Source organism: Octopus bimaculoides, chromosome 24 (assembly GCF_001194135.2).
Source record: "Octopus bimaculoides isolate UCB-OBI-ISO-001 chromosome 24, ASM119413v2, whole genome shotgun sequence".
In the NCBI taxonomy this organism is placed as follows: Eukaryota; Metazoa; Mollusca; class Cephalopoda; order Octopoda; family Octopodidae; genus Octopus; species Octopus bimaculoides.
This window is the reverse complement of record NC_069004.1, coordinates 14,769,834-14,781,654: the sequence shown is the minus strand read 5'-3', so window position 1 is coordinate 14,781,654 and position 11,821 is coordinate 14,769,834. Positions and strand designations below refer to the sequence as shown.

General features: G+C 36.9%; 1 protein-coding gene across 4 annotated transcripts in view; it reads right to left on the bottom strand.

Moving 5' to 3' along the window:
* The window catches only part of LOC106870177 (oxygen-dependent coproporphyrinogen-III oxidase), a 360,259-nt gene that overhangs the window by 189,938 nt on the left and 158,500 nt on the right, over nt 1-11,821 (bottom strand). The gene's annotated exons all lie outside the window — the stretch shown is intronic.

The window sequence follows — 11,821 nt, the reverse complement described above, 5'->3', positions numbered from 1 at the left end:
ATATATATATATATATATATATATATATATATATATATATATATATACATATATATATACATATATATACACACACACATATATATATATATATATATATATATATATAATCTCTGTTTATATTATTGAATTATTCATTCCTACATTAATCCAAGCAAACTACAAGATTAGCTCAAGTAGGAAACATGATGTAGGCGGTGCCGGTGGTGGGGGACAGAACAAGACATTACCAGCTAAGTTGTTGAAGGGTGAACTGAGGCTGCAGAAAGGTTATCTCCCTTGCTAGGATGACCACCTTGTTCATCCATCCAACAATGTTCACATGAAAATGTTTTTCTGGTCTTTTGACATTTTCAACTTAAGACTGACAGAGAAACGAAATGAAAGTGATATTTTAAAGTCAACAAGGATGAGAGAGCATTGACCCACGATGGTATTTTACAATGAGATATATTTACCCTTTTGTCAACAGAACATCATTCCAGCCAGCCTTACCATTCATTATATCTCCATCTATTGTTATTATTTCGAATGCTTTCTTATTGTTTTGTTTCGTTTCAACTTTGTTTATTGATGATATTATAAAACATAATTGTTTCGATACTATTATTGAAATACAAGCAAAACATATATGCGAACATGTGTGGGTGTGTGTGTATATATATATATATATATATATATATATATATATTTATTTAAATAATTTAGAAAAGAACCACCATGGTGCAACTCACACGATGAAGAGCATCAGACACCATCAAGAAAAGCATACTATACAAAATACAAGTTTAAAAATCTAAAAGATCCAAGAGAAAATTTGTAAATCCCCTAACATTATATACTCTTTTACTCTTTTACTTGTTTCAGTCATTTGACTGTGGCCATGCTGGAGCACCGCCTTTAGTCGAGCAAATCGACCCCAGGACTTATTCTTTGTAAGCCTAGTACTTATTCTATCGATCTCTCTTTTTATCGAACCGCTAAGTTACGGGGACGTAAATACACCAGCATCGATTGTCAAGCGAAGTTGGGGGGACAAATACAGACACACAAACATATACACACATACATATATATATATATATACATATATACGACGGGCTTCTTTCAGTTTCTGTCTACCAAATCTAATCACAAGGCTTTGGTTGGCCCGAGGCTATAGTAGAAGAAACTTGCCCAAAGTGCCACTCAGTGGGACTGAACCCGGAACCATGTGGTTGGTAAGCAAGCTACTTACCAGACAGCCACTCCTGCGCCTATATTTATTTATATATAATAAAGATCCCCCTTTAGTTACGAATGACCATGGGATTGCAACTAGAAAGTTCCCCTCCTAGGCACAAGTCTGGGCAAGGTTGTTTACGAAGACCAGCAGTCACCCATGCATACCAGTCTCCCTCTCCATGCCACCGATGTTATCCAAGAGAAAGGCCGATACAACTTGGCACCAGTGACATCGTAATTCATTTCTACAGCTGAGTGAACTGCAGCAACATGAAATAAAGTGTCTTGCTCAAGAACACAACACACATCCTGGTCCAGGGATTGAGCTCACAATCTCATGGTTGTAAGCCCAACACTCTAACCAATGAGCCATGCACCTTCAGTCACTACTATTTATATATATATGCATATATATTGTTGTGTTTTGGGAGGGATATTATGCCAATATTAATAATAACACATGCACTTGTTCAATATTATTTGCATATTGTTAGTCAGTTGGTTACACAACTAATTAACTAATTGATCATTTGTTTAATATACTGATTAAACAACCAATCAGTTGTTTATCATTACATGGTGTAATGACCCACCCAAGACAACAAGACTTTTCTGAACACACGGATTTACATAAAATGTTTTAAATTTACGAGCATTCACCATGGATTGGGTATAGAAAATAGTCTAATATTAGGGCATATATCTGCACTCGAGGGGTAAAAAAAAATTAGTATTAGTATGCATTGGAATTAAATCTCCACCTCTTATTTTATTGATAAGTGTGCTTACCAATTACACTGATTTACCCACCAATTTCTTTCCATTAGATTTAGGAACCATAATTTCATATTATTGTGTAAACAAACATACATAAGTATATTCTGTGTTAAATTAAGAAATGATAACAAGTGAAAATTTTGTAAATAATTATTATAAGCTTATAAGCATTTGCCGTGTATTGGCTATAGAAAATGGTCTAATATACAGGCATATAAGACCTCGATGGAAAAAATGGGTATTAGTATGGGTGAGGGAATTTGAATCTTAATTGTAAGATCATGACTTTGATTCCTGGCTGCATGTTGTGCCCCTGAGTAAGATGTTTTATTTCATGTTACTCTAGTCTACTCAACAGGCAAAAAAAGGAGTTGTACCCATAATTCAAAAGGCTAGCCTTGTCACATTCTGTGTTACATTTATTTTCCTTGAGAGCTACATTTAGAATTTGCATGGCTAGCTATAGGGAAACATTACCATACTTAGAAACAGATGAAGGTTGGTGGCAGTAAGTACATCTGCCTATAGAAAATCTACCACAACAAAATTCTGTGCGACCCATGCAAGCATGGAAAAATGAACATAAGAACGATAATGATATGTGAGTGTGTGTGTGTGTGTGTGTGTGTGTGTGTGTGTGTGTGTGTGTGTAAGTGTGAGTGTATGTGCATGCATGTGTGTGTGTGAGTATGTGTGTGCGTGTGTGTGTGCGTATGTGTGTCTGTGTGTGTGTTGTGCATCTTAATCGTATATTAAATCAATAAAAACTAGAATATTTTACAAAGATTAATCAATCTGAATCAGTTACCATTCAAATTTGATATCATGAAATATATTTACATATTAATGTTACTAAATAAATACGATCACTAATTATAATGAACACGCACCACACACACACATAAGCACATAGTCAAATATACATACACAATGAATGAATTACTGGGTAGACAATTAAACAGACAACATACACACAGAACTGTAAAATCCATAACCACACGCACATACACACAAACACTTATTTACAAACACACCCATACACCTGTAAAATAACACAACCGCATACACAAACACACACTTACAAACACACTCACACACACTTACAAACACACTCACACACACAGTTGTGAAATATATAGCCACACATACACACATGCTTATTCATAAACATAACACACATACAACATACATTGATCACAATGTGCTCAACATAAAGATGTCTGTCTGTTCGTCTAAACATAAACAAACAAGCTGTATAATTTGTGCGTAATGTGTTTGTATGACATGAAACACCTCAATGAGGCTCCTGAGAGCATCAACTAGAATTAAGATGGACTTTCTATGATTGCACATTAACTCGGAAATTACTTAACCAAAGCCACATTGTTCAAACAACTCTTTCTAAAGAAACAATTACATGACCATCCAAACTGATAGAAGCAGCAGTCAAATCTCACTCAAATCAAATGTTTTAACCCTTCAGCATTCAGACTTCTCTGTCAAAAGTGATGCTTATTTATTCATACTGATTGAATTAGTCATGTATTACTTCGTAGCTTTCAGATTTCAATGATGTGATTGTTTATATTTAGAATAATATTGTAGGATAAGTGTGAGAGGCTGGATCTGGCCAGTTTGAAGATAAAGCTGGTAGATTATTTTGGTCAGATACGACCAGTTTAAATGCTAAAGGGTTAAATCATTTTTACATACTGCATGGTACGTATGGCCGAGATACAAATTGTTGATTCAGTTATCAACAGTAAAAAGACAGAAGGAGGTTATTCCTAACCATTTAGCATTCAGATTTCTCTGTCAAATGCAATGCTTATTTATTCACATCATTTTGAATAAAAATTAGTCATCCATTATCTTGTAGCTTTGAGATTTCAGTGATACGATTGCTTAGTTTTAGAACAATGTTGCAGGGTGAGTGTGAGAAACCAGATCTGGCCGGTTTGAAGGTAAACCAGGTTGATTATTTTGGCCAGATATGGCCAGCTTAAATGCTAAAGGGTTAATGAAATGGGTAGAACACAATGGATGTATTCCGAGATATAAGTAATGACAAGATGGCTGAAGTTAGAATAGCTGCTCAAGTGAGACTTGTCTGGGACTCTCTCATTTATCTTTTAACTTTTACTTGTTTCTGCTATTGGACTCTGGCCATGTTAGGGCAGCTCCTTGAAAGGTGAAGTCAAACAAATCAACCCCAGTTATTTTTAAGCCAGGTACTCATTCTATCGATTGCTTTTTTGTCAAATTCTTAGGTTACAAGAATGTAATCAAAGCAACACCAGTTGTCAAGTGGTGGTGGAGAACAAACGCAAAGGTACACACACATATATATGGTAGGCTTCTTTCAGTTTCCATTTACCAAATCCACTCCTAAGACTTTGGTCAGTCTGGAGCTATAGTAGAAAACATTTGCCAAAGGTGCTATGCAATAAGACTGAACTAGAAAGTATGCGGATGGAAGGCAAACTTCTTACCATACAGCCCTGCTTGTGCCTAAGGGTAAAGTTGACCATGGCAGGATTTGAACTCAGATCATGGTGAGTCAAAAAAGTTTTGAGCAGTATTCTAACAAATGTCCCCAAAACACTGCCAATAATAAATTTTTAAACAAAAATCTTAAGTTAAAATAATAATCAATAAAACTAATTTCTCATTGTATATTTTCAATAAATATATTCTTTTATTCTTTTACTTGTTTCAGTCATTTGACTGCGGCCGTGCTGGAGCACTGCCTTGAAAGTTTTTGTTAAACAATTCAACCCCAGGGCTTACTTTTACGCCTAGTACTTATTCTATCTGTCTCTTTTGCCAAACTGCTAAGTTACAGGACTGTAAACACACCACCACCACTTGACAACTGGTGTACTGGGGTCAATCTAATCGACTGCCCCCCCCCCCTCCGCCAAAATTTTGTGCCTTGTGCCTAGAGTAGAAAAGAATAATAATGATAATAATAATAACGATCAGAATAATAATAATTCTTTCTTTTGTAGGCACAAGGACTGAAATTTTTGTGAGAGAGGGCTAGTCGATAACATTGGCCCCAGTACATGAGTGGTACTTATTTTATCAAATCTGAAAGGATCAAAAGTAAAGTTGTCTTCAGCAGTATTTGCACTCGGAATCTAAAGCTGGAAGAACCATTGCTAAACATTTTGCTGAATGTGGTAACTGTTCTGCCAGCTCGCTGCTTTGCAAGAATTAGAAATATCACAAAGAGTTAATGTTACTTTTAGCAGAATTCATCCAATTACTTAATATCATCATATTAATCAACAAGCTAATGCTTTCCTCTTAACGTCTCAGTTAATGTCAGATGGATGTTTGTTGAAGTTTGAAAGGAAACATCTTTATATATATTGATGCCATTATACATTTAATGACAAAATGACCATTGTCTTTCTGAATCTCTTTCTGATATAAATGTTTGGTTTTTACCATTGCATCAAGACATTTAAACTTGGCAATTTGATCTCACTATAATTAGTTTTGGATGTAGACTCATCAAATTTCCAACAAAAGACCCCTATGGACACTTGTAATGATACCCCTTTAGGTCTCTTTATTAGACAGAAAGACAACAGAAAGTGGCTGAAATTTAACCCTTTTGATACCAACCCACGAGACTGTTTCTGGTTCTATGACACTAACTTACCGTTTTTAAAGAACTGGCACTCTGTTACTTACAATGACAAGGGTCCCAGTTGATCAGATCGACAGAACAGCCTCCTTGTGAAATTAACGAGCAAGTGGCTGAGTACTCCACAGATATGTGTAACTTTAACGTAGTTCACAAGAAGATTCAGCATGACACAGTAAATGTGATAAGGCTGGCCCTTTGAATTACAGGTACTACTCATTTTTGTCAGCTAACTGGAGTGGAACAACATGAAATAAAGTGTCTTGCTCAAGAACACAACACACCATCAGGAATTGAACTTAAGACCTTACAACTCTGAGCTGAATACCCTAACCACTAAGCCAAACACCTTCACTAACTTACTGCTTTAACCCTTTAGTGTTTAAACTGTCCAAATCCAGCCCAAATAGTCTACCTGTTTTATATTCGAACTGACCAGATCCAGTCTCTCACACCTCCCCTACAATGTCATTGTAAAAATAAGCAATCACATCATCGAAATCTTGAAGCTACAAGATAATGCATGATTAATTCTAAATGATGTGAATAAACAAAATATCATGTTTGACGGAATAATCTGAATGCTAAATGGTTAAAGTGATCTAAATGATAATTTGACATCAAAATTTTATGTTAATTTGTTCTAGACCTCAGGTTAATAATTAGAAAGTTATTTTACTAAATTCTTTGTTATTTAAAAAAAAATAATCGAAACAAAGGCAGCATATGTTAACAGAAATATGGTAACAAAAGGCGGCGAGCTGGCAGAAACGGTAGCACGCCGGGCGAAATGCTTAGCGGTATTTTGTCTGCTGTTACGTTCTGAGTTCAAATTCCGCTGAGGTCGACTTTGCCTTTCATCCTTTCAGGATCGATTAAATAAGTACCAGTTATGCACTGGGGTCGATGTAATCGACTTAATCCGTTTGTATGTCCTTGTTTGTCCTCTCTGTGTGTAGCCCCTTGTGGGTAGTAAAGAAATAAGAAATATGGTAACAAAAGGGTTAAAAAGATTTTTAGTTTACCACTCAAGGGTCTCAGATATGACAGTGTGAAGAGAAGTTTTTTTCCCCAGCACATAGTTCCTGGTTCTAGCCCTGCATAAGAGTCTTTTAGTCACAGTCTCAGAATACAAGTGAAATTTGATAGGCAGAAATAAGGAAGCTTCTTGTGTATGTGTGCCAGTTCCATGTTAAAAGCACCCAATACACCTTCGTAAATGTGGTGCTCCAGCATGGCCGCAGTCAAATGACTGAAACAAGTAAAAGATAAAAGATATATACACACACACACATCTATGTGCGTTTGCATTTGCCCCCACTACCGTTTGACACCTAGTGTTGTTGGTTTGTTTACATCTCCATAACTTAGCAAAGCAGGAGAGACTGATAGATTAAATGCCTGACCTTAACACAAAAAAAAAAAAAATTAATAAATAGATACTGGGGTCAATTTGTTTGATTAAACACTTCAAAGCAGTGATCCAGCATAGCCATGGTCCAAAAACTGAAACAAATAAAAGATGAACAATAAAAGACAAAAAATATAACAGATATAACAGGTGCAGGAGTGGCTGTGTGGTAAGTAGCTTGCTTACCAACCACATGGTTCTGGGTTCAGTCCCACTGCGTGGCACCTTGGGCAAGTGTCTTCTACTATAGCCTCAAGCTGACCAAAGCTTATATATATATATATATATGCATGTGTGTTTGTGTATGTTTGTGTGTGTGTGTTTGTGTATGTTTGTGTGTGTGTGTTTGTCCCCCCCCAACATCGCTTGACAACCGATGCTGGTGTGTTTGCGTCCCCCGTAACTTAGCGGTTCGGCAAAAGAGACCGATAGAGTAAGTACTAGGCTTCCAAAGAATAAGTCCTGTGGTCGATTTGCTTGACTAAAGGCAGTGCTCCAGCATGGCCACAGTCAAATGACTGAAACAAGTAAAAGAGAGATATACAGGTAAGATATGATTTGAAAGAAGAGATTTTGCATCTACACCTAGCGGGTCAAAGTGACCACATAGCACTTCTTTGTTACATTAGTGCACCATTCCTGCTGAATAGTAGAATGGTAAGCAGCAGGATTAGAAGAGAGGTCAAATATTCATATCTCGTCACCAACAATGTTTTCTGTGTGAGTTTGTCACAGTGCTAAAAATAACTAGAGCCACAGATGATATGCATTACTAATGTAATCAAGCTGAAAGTAATAACATTGTCATAATCGAAAATAAGTCACTCGATGGCTTTGCAATGTCAGGCTGGATAATCCTAGGTTATAGAAAAAAAAAAAAACAGAAACAAAAAACGAAAAAAAAAAAGAAAAAAAATCAACAAACAAACTGATCTGCAATATGTGACGCACCTCTTATCCAGGAGGTTATTAAACACTCGTTTGTTTAATTCAGTGTAAAGGAAGGAAGGAAAGAGAGGAACGGAGACAAGGACCAGTCCATTTGGCATGATGTAACACAGCAATATTGGAACATTCTTATAAATATTCACACAAACACATATATATGAACACATACAAATGTATGTCTGTTGGTATATGTTTGTGTATAAATATATATATATATATATATATATATATATATATATATATATATATATATATATATATATATATACACATATATATATAATACATATAGATATACACACACACACACATATATATATACACACACACACGCATATATAATACATATAGACATATATACACACACACATATATATATATATATATACACACACACATATACAGATACACACACACACATACATATATACACATTTACACACACACATATATATATATACAGAGTGTCTGTGCTAAATTTGACAATTTTTTTTTTATGTCTCCCTTTTTCAAGACCTGTTTGATGTATTGGGGAACAGTCAATGGTGTTAGGGAACATAAAGATTCAAGTTGCAGTTAAGGAAAAGTTAGCAGACAAAGAGAACTGCTGCTCAATGCCCTGTGGAAGCTATAAGACAGGGTATGAATAGCAGCAGTGGAGACTATGAAGCTATGGCCAGCAAACAGGAACATAGCGAATGTGCTCACTGTATCTACATGCTGGAATATCCGATAACTGCAGGACAAGGGAATGGGATATCTAAGCAAGGAAATCCAGGCTTTGGCAAGAGAAATGGGTGCTGGAGTTGCCACCATGAAGTTGACCTTGGATGAAGATCTTAGCTACTACTTGTACAAAAGGTACAAGGGACAAATTCTGAAGGATTACTTGACGGGAGCTCCTGAATAACCTGAAGTAACCCGTTGAACCACAGATAATATCTGCTTCTTCTCAGATGAAAAGAACTTTTTCCAGGATCAGTTGAACAATGCCCAGAACAAGGGGCTTGCATACAGTCTATGTGATGTCTCACGTATCATGAAAACCAAGTTTCCCACCTAATCTGTGATGCTCTTTGGGTGCGTCTCCAGTGAGGATCTCCTTGTACCACCCTACATCTTTGAACAGAGACTTAGGTTCAATTCAGATGGCAATGTGAAGCTGCAGTGAAACCCAGGCTGGAGAGGGTTGCTACTAGAAGGCCATTATGTGTAGCAACAGGATTCAGCTCTTTGTCATACCTCTAGAAAGAGTCAGAGGTGGTTGTTGGAGAATTTCTATGACTTCACCATCTGCAATTTCTGGGCTCCTAATTCTTCCGATTGAAATTCCATGCATTACTATGTGAGGGGTGCAGTTGAGAAAGACACCATGCACTCTATCTGCAACATAAAGGCAGAGCTGGTGGCCAAGAACGAGGAGGTGCTTGAAGATCTTCCAAGGGACATAGTAAGAAATGTGTGTGCCAGGTCCTGGAGCCATCTGGAAGCTAAGGGTAGCTTCTTTGAGCAGACTTTCATCTTCCAGCCATAACCTACTTGGTATTTTTTAATTTTTTAAAATACTTTTTATTTTTGACTGAAATATTGTTTTGTTTTCCTTTTTTACAAACTGTCAAATTTAGCCTAAACATCCTGTATATATATCATCATCATCATCGTCGTTTAACGTCCGCTTTCCATGCTAGAATGGGTTGGACGATTTGACTGAGGACTGGTGAAACCAGATGGCTACACCAGGCTCCAATCTGATTTGGCAGAGTTTCTATAGCTGGATGCCTTTCCTAACGCCAACCAATCAGAGAGTGTAGTGGGTGCTTTTACGTGTCACCCGCACGATGGCCAGTCAAGCGGTACAGGCAATGGCCACGCTCAAAATGGTGTATTTTATGTGCCACCTGCACAAGAGCCAGTCCAGTGGCACTGGCAACAATCTCGCTCGAAAATCCTACGAAGGCCAGTCAGGCGGTACTGGCAACGGCCACGCTCAAAATGGTGTATTTTATGTGCCACCTGCACAAGAGCCAGTCCAGGGGCACTGGCAACAATCTCGCTCGAAAGTCCTCAGACAAGTGCCAGAAAGGCGATGCTGGGCACAGGTGCCATCACAAATTCGCTTTATATATATATATATATAATATATATATATATATATGTTGTCCTTCCTATCAATATATATATATATATGTTGTCCTTCCTATCAATATATATATATATATATATATATATATATATATACACATATACATACATACATATATACATACACATACACACACACAACTATATGAGGAGAGAGAGAGAGGCTGCATTTTATGTATGTGTATGCCTATCTTGTACATATTTGTGTGTGTGTGCTTGTATGTGAGATTCTGTATGTGCATGTGTATGTATATTCTTGTGCTTAACCTAAATGAAATGAGGTAACTAAAAAATGTTTATTCAAATGCTTGTATTTAGCACAAACAAAAAAGGGGTAAAATAGGGTATCTTTAGAGTATATAGTCCAGATAAGATTACGAAGCCACTAGTCCCACTACATACATACATACATTGGTAGTAATGTTTACTGGCTTGCTCATGGTTAGATATTCAAAATAGGTTATTCAATGATTAGCATAGAAATCCAGTAATAATTCTTATATGATATATATATATATATACATACACACTACTCTATGTGTGTGTGTGTGTGTGTGGTAGTTGTCACTGACTGAATAAACTTGCCTATCAATGGCCATAGCGAGAGATGAACCCCCAAATCATCAGCAAATGCTCCAAGTGACATTTCAGTGAAGAGCATCTTCAATAACACAAGATTGATTCTATGAATAGAGAAGCCACAACAATGAATCTATCTCAGCAATGTTAACAGGTTTTATATCAGGGAAAAGTGAAGTTATTCTAGAGGCATAATTCAATGTATGTATATATCCGGATGGATTTCCCAGGGTTTCGATGACAATGATTTAGTAGTTTGATCAACTGAAATACCCTCCCTGGGGAGCATTCCACATACATCTTCTCTTTTATATTTTACTTACTTCTGTGACATGCTTTGGCACTGGTTTGAAAAATTTTAGTTCAACAAATCAACCCCAGTACTTAATTTTTTTAAAGCTTGGTATCTATTTTTTTAGTCATTTGCTGAACCACTAGGTTATTGAAGTTTAAACAGATGTGGCTATGTGGTAAGAGGTTTGCTTCCCAACCACGTTTCCAGGTTCAGTCTGCTTGTGTGGCACCTTGGGCAAGTGTCTTCTACTATAGCCTCGGCTATACTCTCAGGTTGACCAAAGCCTTGAGAGTGGATTTGGTAGACGGAAACTTAAAGAAGCCTGTTATATGTGTGTGTGTGTGTGTGTGTGTCCTTGTGTATGTGTTTGTTCCTTGTTCCTTCTTCACCATTTCCCTGTAACTTAGCACTTGGGCAAGAGAGACCAATAGAGAAGATACTGAGTTTTGTGAAAGAATAATAAGTACTGAGGTCGATTACTTTGACTAAAATTCTACAAGGTGGTGCCCCAGCATGGCTGCTCCCTAATGACTGAAACAAGTAAAAAATAAAAGAAACCATTAATGTTTGCCCAGCAAAGGTGGAGGACAAACACACACACACACACACACACACACACGCATACACACACACACACACACACACACACACACGCATGCACACACACACACACACACACATACATATGTAACAGGTTTCTTTCAGTTTCGATCTACCATATGCATTCACAAGGCTTTTTTCCCAAAGTACTATGTAGTGGGCCTGAACCCAGAACCATGCGATTGGG